Below are 9,977 nucleotides of genomic sequence, written 5' to 3'. Positions count from 1 at the left end.
GGCTGGTGCTCATTTTGTGTTTTATCATTTTCTTTTGCTGCACGCAGCACGTACAGTCATTCAACCAAAGAATGCAGGACAATGCAGGATATTTCACCTCATGCGCCGCATGAGGCTTTAGGCTTAAAGCAACACGAGTGGGATGCCGCTAAAAGTTGATGGCACAAGTGCAAAAAGTGAGCTTCAAAATGCACACTTGATGCACTAAATACACGCGAGAGTAAGTGCAAACACACGTCACCTGGTGATTTTGTAAGTGCAGAATAGTTCACTTAAATTTAAATTCATCTTTTATACACCACGCAGAAGGTACACCTGGCAGCACTATAACAAACACAACAATGGCAGGTGTGACTCTGACCTGCCGGCATTCCCAGTCATTACTGTGCCAAGTTTTATGCACACAGGAGATTTTCCATTGACCAGGAATGCAAGGTGCTCTTTTAAAGGGAGGGGCCCCCCGATTCTTGTCACGTACATATTCTCTAGCTCATATGAAAGCCGGCATTTTATATAGTCGAGTAACCACAGCAATTTACAAACAAATTGGCAGAAATAATTTTAATTTGGCAGTAACCTTTCCGAAATCTGAAGGGTAACGGTTCAAACTGTAGAAACTTGACACTACAATACGTGTCCCGGTCATATGACCTGCAAACCTTGCAGCTACTGAAAGGTTCAATCTCTTATTAAAAAACCTTTAACATAAGTATTTGTATAAGTTTAAGTTGTATGTGTATTTTTAAACATTATTTTGAAAATTTTAAAGACACGCCGCCGCTGAATTGCTCTCAGTGTGGCTACAGCGTACTAGAAGTAGTGTGGCTAACTGAACACTTCTATGCCCATAATCAACGGCAGCGGTCAGTAAACAGACCCAGTGAGGGAGCCTTGAGAGAGAGAGAGAGAGAGAGAGAGAGAGAGAGAGAGAGAGAGAGAGAGAGAGAGAGAGAGAGAGAGAGAGAGAGAGAGAGAGAGAGAGAGAGAGTTATTTAGAACCAAAGGCGGTTCAGACAACCCAATTACAGGTCGTCTTCAGTGAATTGGAAACTCAGCGCTAGTGCGTTTTTGATGTATTGCACTAGAGCTAGCTGCTCCTCGAAAGTAGAGGCGAGAGTCAGCCAGGTTGGGTCAATGGGATATGGCAGCTGTGTTGGTGTGTGTAAGTGAGGAATGCTGGGAATGGTGTGAGGACATTCGCATAGGATATGCTGCTGATTAGGATATCCACCACAGTGTTGGCAGACTGGTGGTTCTTGTGCTCTTCCTTTAGAGAAATGATATCGTCTAGCTGGGGTGCATGTCGTGTTAGTCTGTGCTTGTCTCAGTAATACCAGAGTCCTTCAATGTTTTACTGGTCACGAAACTTCGGCGCTCGTTTCATATAGGGACCGCGCGCGCCACTACAGGCGCCACCGCCGCACGAAGGTCATCCAGCCGCCGCGCGTGCGGCGTATTGGCCAGCTCTTGGCGTGCAAACGCTCGCTGCTTTTAGTGTCGGCGCGCTGATTAAGTGTGTTTTTTTCGTAGTAGCTAGCGAAAAATAGTCCAGTCATTGTGTATATCACTTAACTTCAATGGGGTTTTACTTTTCGAAGAAATTACCGTAGACTTCGGCCGCGAACGGCAACGGCTTCTGCGTGCCCTGGCACAAGCACTGCGCCGTCGTGTTGACGGATTTTTAAATCTCTATTGCTTCTTTTCTTATAGAAAAAGTTGTAAATACCACACATACGGTATCTGCGTAGCCACGGACTGCTGCGGGCCTATCGATAATAAAAAAATAAAACTGAAAGAAACCAAGTACGCGTCGTTCAGACTACGCTTAATGAATCCGTTGATATCTCTGGAATGCACAGAACGCTGAAAGAGATAGCCCAATAGTATTGTCGTTTCGATGAGTGGGTACACACTTGAGAACATCTAAAAACGCTGCAGCAACGCGAAGGATCAAAACGCGAAGAGATATATATGTTGCACCATGTGTCTTTCTGCTTCCACCCTTTGCAATCCTCGCAAAAACGGGAAGCGAAAAAAGAACAATAAAACTGATTTTATCACACGCAACAAAAAATTTCAATGTTACGAAGGGAGACAAAAGAGCGTGGTCCAGGGTACAAAAATTTATTTTTTTCGTGCTGCGATGTGCAGCATACGGAGGAAACAGAATATTGCTACGAAGCCAAGAACGACGCAAAGCTTTTCTGAACGCAGCGAGCTAGCGAGCTCCTGCTCTACAAAGGCTAGCATGAAACACAAACGTCGAAGAAGCAGTCCGCAGTGTGACGTGCACAGATGAACGTCGATAAAGTGAGTTGCGCGGTGTTTGTTATGCATGCATTACTATCGGAAAGTTATTAATTTCAAATCCATGAGTAAAGATCGTTTCCCCGAAGTCCGGTGTCGATCAGGAACCCAATCGCCCGGGCTCCGGTTGATTTGGCAGGAGGCTGGCTGGGCAATGGTGTTGAAGTTCTTGGAGACGGCGGCCGAATTTATTGATTGATTTGTAGGGTTTAACGCGCCGACGCAACGCAGGCGATGAGGTGCGTCGTAGTGGAGGGCTCCGGATTAATTTTGACCACCTGCGGATCTTATCGTGCGCCGAAATCTCGTACACACGGGCGTTTTTGCTTTACGCCTCCATCAGAAAAGCGGCCGCCGCGGCCGGGAATCGAACCCGCGACCTCGTGCTCAGCAGCGCAACGCCTTAGCCACTGAGCCACCACGCTGACGGTGGTTCCTGGAATCCGGCGGCGCCGTCTGTTTTCTCAATGGGGGATTAGCCCTGTGGTATGCGGTGCGCCAGACGATCCGTCTCCCGTGCGCGCCGTGACGAATTGGAGTCGACTGCTCTGCAGTGTTGGCAGTGCTACATCGTCAGACAGGGCGGCGGGTTCCCACGCGCAGCCCGGGCGCCTGGCCGCTAATCTCATAAGTGGACCTTACACCATGGAAATAAGATTAAGAACATTGTCGAAGAAACAAAAAATCAAGTTATCGACAAGGTGGCACACTTTTCATATCAAACAACATTGCCCGACGGGACGTACGACAAAAAGAGCAAACTGGCGCTCTGGTTGAAACGCCAGATAAGAAACCGGAATCGGCCACGCGCGATTACAAAACAAACAAAACGAACCCTAAGGGATAATTCGCGGAAATATGAAAAGTAAAAGCACAAGGACGTCCCAAATCCTTTTTACACGCGAGCCTGAGCGCAAGGTAGTACAAGTTTGCAAACAGGTATGAAGCACCGCTACAACCTGACTGATATGACAAAAATCCGATTTTAAGTTAGCCTTGTACAATTCTAGGTCCACGTTGCTCTCAAAAGGGTACATTGTTTTTTCCATTGTCACACACAGTGCGTTTCCACACACTGTCACACACTTATAATCGAAGCTGAAATCTCCCGTTGCTTGCCTTGGAATGGCGCGCCTCCGACAAATACCATCGCCAACAAAATCATTCATCAGATCTCCATCCTGAAATCTAGCGGCATTCATGTTCGCATCGACTGGTCACCTGGACATGAGGGGTCATCACCGGGGAACCAGGCAGCCCACTCGGCTGCGCGGGAGTGTATAACCTCTAGTCCTCCGCTGCTACCCGACTTGGCTCCTCCACCTACTGAGACATTACCACCAGCGATACAGCTTCTACGTTACAAAAAGGAAAAAAAAGACCGCCTCAAGGCCCTGACTCCAACCGGCTTTTTATCCGCCCTGCCCCCGCTCCCAAGATCAGCCGAAATTTTCATAAACAAATATTTTGCTAATGCTAGCCTTACCCCTGAGACCTTCCGGAAATGGTACACCCCGTCTCTACCGCCTCGATGTCCCTTCTGCGCCTCCCCCACTCCCGCCAATCTCCAGCACCTAATTTGGCACTGCCCGAAGTTCGTGCGCTACAGAACCTTCAAGCCTCCTCCAAATACAGCCTCTCTTTACATCGACCCTCGTACACTGGAACCCTCCATGCTGGCTTTAATTGCACACTTTTCCCTAAAAAGCGGTCTAGCGCGAGCAGTCTAGAGTCGTGAGCCTGCTCTCCTCACCCCACGCGGCCTCTTCAGCATTCTTAAGGAGCCCACCTGTTTTGGGTCGAACTGTACTCATTTAAGATGTCCCAAGTTACAACCCCCCCCCTTCTATTTCCCCTTCCCCCACTTGACGTAGAGTCTTCCTGCCACAATAAAGGCTACCTCCTCCTCCTCCATTTCTCACGCAGCTCCCCGTCGCTCGGTCAACAGAACAAGAAAACATTTTCTGTGGTATCGTTGTACAAGGAACGACATCTCGGGTCGCAACACATGTTCGGCATCGTCATTGCACTACTTAAGTCGCATCACAACAGCGCGAGATGCACGTTACATTTTTTTCCCGCACAAAACAAACACAACTCGCCGCGGCTCCGCCGTTGCAGCCAGCGCAACGCCGCCGGAGGAGTGACCTCAGTGAGAGGGTGGCGCCACCGCGCGGCGGCCAAAGGCAGCATATGAAGCTCTCCCATTGAGTTACGGAGCAGTTTCGTGACCAGTAAAGCATTGAAGGACTCTGGTAATACTGATTGCTGCCTGTCTAGGTTAGGGTGAGGTGGAGGTAATTCTCTTCTGTTTAGTTTAAGGTCTCTTAGTGTATTGTTCATGATGCCACGACAATTGGACCTCTCCAGGGAGATGTTCGGTGCCCGGATTCTTAACCCACGGGCGGGCGTGTCTGCCTGAACGTTGCCAAACATCTCCGCGTGGCCAGGTGTCCAAATAATATCGTAGTGATGATGACAGTGACTATTAAATAAATCTGCTGTGTCTTTATTCATGTCATTCAGTATAATTTGCCTGCATGCTTCTTTGGGAATCTGTGAAAATGATCACCGGGAGTTCTGTATCATGCAGACTATGCGGTGTGAAGGTATCGTGGTATCTAATGGCTCTGGCGATGGCGTGGAGTTCAATGCCTGCTGTGTTGATGTTGGCGCCACTTTTGAGAATGCAGGCTACTGCCGGATGAAGGTCTCTGTTCAGCACTACGATGCTGTGCTTGCCTCTGCTGGAACTAATATCTACATAGTATATTGCTTGGCTTGTTGGAGATCTTGTCACAAGTTTCTGTAAAAAATTAACTCTTTGCCGTCTTCTGTCCTCATTCCTTTCGGGATCCATATTTCTGGGTAAAGGGGCAACTTTGAGTAGGTCTCGAGTTTTGCTGTTGAGAAATGGGCCCTTGACTTCCTGTGCCCCGTTTCGAGGTGTGGGATCAAAATTGATGCTGCTGAGGATGTTCCTGCCTTGCTCTGTTGAACGAAGTCTTTGAATTTGGTTTGCTGATTCTGCCTACGTCAGAGGCGTTTCTTCTTCCGAAATATTCGTTTTCAGTTTTCAAAAACGCCAACGGCAGCGTTAAAAATAAAATGAGACGCCCGGGGAGAATCAAAATGCCAACCCACACAACATGAAGCATGGAAGAAAAAGTTTTTTCTTCCTCCATGACTTGAAGCCAGCATGGCCTCCGTGATTCCCCGGCGCGCGTTTTGCTCCGGCCGTCCCAGTCGCCGCGCACATAGAGTTACTTACAATATACACTTACTAAGAAACTCTATGGCTGCGCGCCCCAGCCAAATTTTGTAAGCGCGATGGTTCCCCCGCGCACCGCCAGGCTGCAGTGCGCGCCGATGCATCGCATGCATCGTTCAGCCCGCCCTTGAAGGTCGAACCCCCCGAAATTCATTGATTCATAAAGGGACCCCATCACTGCTTTCTCGCGCTCTTCCGCGGAGCAAAAGCCAACCTAGAACTGTAATATACGTTTTATGCCATGAGGCATACAATCGCATTTAGAAAAAGAGCAGCCTATCGTTGTTGGATGGTTCCAGAGCTAACGTACACAGAACCGTCGAGTTGCCCACGTACGGCCCCAAATGTGCAACCCTGCATTTCCACATAAATGTAAATTGGTGGAGTTAATATAATTGATCGCTACAAAGCGTGGATAAAGATAATTAGTAGAACGTAAGTTAGAAAAAAATACTTAAAGGAGAAAAATAAGACATATGGAAGTGATAATAACAAAGTAAAAAATATAAATCTTATACAGCCCCTCCACAAAACAAACAAAAATAAAGGAGCAGCGAAAATAATGACAAAAACATGAAAAAAAAATCTCACGATAAGACTATTTATAACCTTGTAAGAAATGCATAATAGCGCGCATACAGAGAATTGATCGAACGGAATCTTTAAAACAAAAAATACAAAACCTAGAACGAAATTATAAAAGTAAACTTACGAATTCAAAAATATGACTTCTATACATCTCCCACGCAACGCGACGAAAATAATAAAAAGCTCTGACAAAAACTAACGACGGAATAAGCAAGAATAAAAAAATAATGAAAACTGACCAAAGAGTAACGCCCTGCCTTTGCGCAAAAATGTACAATTGGCGGAGTTAACCTGTGTAATTAATCGTTATAATAGTCTGAACGTAGATTATTTGTCGCACGGAATCTTTAAAAAACCAAAAGCAGAAAATACGTAATTATAAAAGCTAGCTTACAATAAATAAAATGCGCATTCATACACCTCCTCCAAAAAAGGAATGCAAAAATAAAAAAAGCACTGAAGAGAACTACGGAAACACGTACAAAAATATCGTGAGAACAACCAACCATGCAAACCCCTGCCTTTCCGTAGAAGGGCATAATTCGCATGATAAGTTTAATATATTAAAGGGACCCTGCAACACTTACCATCGACTACGCGGAATGTATTTTAAGCTAAAGTCTATTGTCCCAGCAATCTCCTCCCGCAAGAATTATGAAAATCCGTTCACTATCACCGATACTACGCGCAATGAGAAATCGCGCATAATTATAGAGTTTTAGCAGTCCGTCCGTTGCATCGTGCGCGTTGCTACCGGGTTGACCGGGACTAGCGTCACTAAATAAAGGCTTTTATTTAGCTTTTAATTTATCAGCTGCGACTTATTGCCTTTAAAGGCAATAAGGCGTAGCTTATTTAGTGACGCTAGTCCCAACCATGGAAGCTTATATGAGAAAGGAGTTAATGATGCGATGGCGGGTTGCATTAAAAATTGTCACCTGCACCACTTACGAGACGGCAATCGAATATCCGCCGCAGTGCTAAGCCGAACACATCTGTGGGCGGACCTGTAGGCAGACCGGCCGGCTGCTCCCAGCACGCGTATTGCCACCCACTGTTCGAGCGTCGCGCGTCGTTCTTTAGCCGCGGAAGCATTTGCTCTCGCAGCGCCTGAGTCACGTCCACGGTCGCTTTTTAATTAAGCGGCTCACGAGATAGTACGTGGGGGCAATCGCAGAAACTGCCGGCGACGCAAATTCGACAGTGCTAAGACAGCTCTGCTCTGTGATATCCCTCCGACGGTCAGCTTTGTTTACACACATGGAGGAAGTCTTTCCTCCATGTTCACACAAAATCCATCGTTTCGCGGCACCCGCTGAAACCGAAACTGCGACTGGCCGCATTGAAAATACCTCTAATTAAACAATAGTCGCACCCTGAAGCAAATAAGGTTTGTACAGGTGATAAGCAGGTCACTAGCTACTTATCGCAACAACAACAAAAAAAACAAGATGCAATATTTTTGTGTCAGTGCCCATTTAAACAAACGAGCGGCGAATCTGCAGCCGTTCTGGTTGCTGCACTCCCCCATCAATCGCTGCGGCCATCCCACAGCGGGACAGAACTCAACAATGCCGTTCACTTTTTGCGTCACCTCGCGCGCAACATTTGACACATACGGATCGGATCCCTCAGCATCCGTTCAGTCAGACCCATGATTGCGGCAACTTACGGCGGCTGTTCGGCTAGCAGCGGCGCGTAACTTGAAGCCATCACGGGCAACCGACGTCGGAGTGGAATGGCGAGGGGGCGTGCTAAGGTAGCCGCTTAAGCGGGATTCACACGACGGAGGAACCCTCTCACGGAGGCGGACGGATATGTGACGTCAACAGCACGTGACCGGATTATCCGGCCTGGCGGCGCATCCACACGTGCGGAGCTACGCGGAGTGAGTAGCAGACGACAGCGCCGAGGAACAGGTTTTATTCCCCGCCGAGGGCCACCGCCGTCGAGCGAAAACACGCGGAGGCATTTTCTTTCGCGGAGCCACCGCGGGCGATCCCCACCGAGGGGCGGAGCCTAAAACCGGTCACGTGAGCGGCCCCCGCGGGCCAAAAAGAGAGGGGTTCTCCGTCGTGTGAATCCCGCTTTCGTGCACGCGCGCGGAAAGGGAGCGCTCAGGCAGCGACCCCGACCTGTACCTTGTACCTGTACCTTGTACCCTGTACCTTCGGCTATGCCGAGAGTTGTAACGAGTTACCCCATTTTATGTAAATATTGTAAATTTCTCTTGTAAATAGTACTGCCCACAAACTTCAAGTTATATCGTACCCAAGCCTGCGTCTAATGGCTACCGGAATCCAGCAACCACCGAACCCATCGACTCCTCGACGGCCGCCTCCGGCGGCTTAACAGATCGTCGGCCGCACCGGCGAACATCTCGTCTGGTCCTCATCGGCTGACGGCGGTACCAGCGGATCCACCTCTGGGGGAGGAGTGCGAAGGAAAACTTTACTGCTTCAAATGTTTGGCACTTTGCCGCAGCAACGAAAAAAGGTGGTTTTGCCGCACGAGCGGCGCCGCATCGGTGAATTCGCAGGCGAAATCGCTCCATGTAGTTTTACTGCCAGTTTAAAGAGGCACTGACACAAAATTTTGAAGGCGAGATAACTTCGGAGATAGATTGGAGGGAACACATATACATCATCTGCAAAATATCAGCGGCGAATACAGCCTAGAACATATTTAAAATCAATTTTAAAGTGTGCGAAACGCAACCGAGCAGCCAGCAGAGGACCACGCGCAATCCAACGTTGGCGCAATCAACATCCCGAGGATATGGTGTAAATAAACAACATCTAAACACGTCACGAGTTTGTGTTTGCCGCTTCCGCACTGCCGGCGTTTTTCGCCTCGCCCGGCTCGCCGCTCCAATCGGAGGGCCGGAGGGCGGAGCATCTGCCCACGAGAACGAACGACCCGATCGTTGGCGTATAGTGCCTAGAATATACTGGTATATTCTAGGCACTATAGTTGGCGGCGGAGGTGCCGTGATTTCGTTAGCAAATCAGGCAGCTGGCCGCGACCAAAGTTCTACAGCGATTCCAGGCACTCTGTTTATTACCATTGGAAGCGAAAACGCGCCGGAGGCACGAAAAGCCCACTGAGCTAGCCGCACGGTCGCTGTGCAGGCGGCGGCCACGGCCGCGAAGTGGCCCAGGCCGGCGCAGGTAGCTCGAGTGATAGCTTGTTACCGCTGCACGAAATTGTCCCCAAGTCCCGGCCATGGTGGCTTACATGAGAAAGGAGTTAATGATGCCATGGCGGGTTGCATTAAAAATTGTCATCTGCACCGCTTACGAGAGCGGCACTCGAATATCCGCCGCAGTGCTAAGCCGAACACATCTGTAGGCGGACCTGTAGGCAGACCGGCCGGCTGCTCCCTGCGCGCGTCTTGCCACCCACCGTCTCGAGCGTCGCGCGTCGTTCTTTAGCCACAATAGCATTTGCACTCGCAGCGCCTGCGTCACATCCACGGTCGCTTTTTAATTAAGCGCCTCACGAAATCAGTACGTGGGGGCATTCGCAGAAACTGCCGTCGATGCGGATTCGAGAGTGCTACGGCGGCTCTGCTCTGTGAAATCCCTCCGACGGTCACGTGGTCAGTTTTGTTCACACAAAATCCACAAAATCCATCGTTTCGCGGCACTCGCTGAAACCGAAACTGCGACTGGCCGCATTGAAAATGCCTCTAATTAAACAACCATCGCACGCTGAAGCAAATGAGGTTTCTACAGGTTATAAGTAGGTCACTAGCTACTTATCGCAACAAAAAAAACAAGATGCAAAATTTTTGTGTCAGTGCTCCTTT

This window comes from Haemaphysalis longicornis, unplaced genomic scaffold (assembly GCF_048455015.1).
Source record: "Haemaphysalis longicornis isolate Haplotype H1 unplaced genomic scaffold, Haemaphysalis longicornis Haplotype H1 scaffold_1153, whole genome shotgun sequence".
Classification (NCBI taxonomy): domain Eukaryota; kingdom Metazoa; phylum Arthropoda; class Arachnida; order Ixodida; family Ixodidae; genus Haemaphysalis; species Haemaphysalis longicornis.
The sequence above is the reverse complement of the archived record's forward strand: the minus strand, read 5'-3'. Positions refer to the sequence as shown.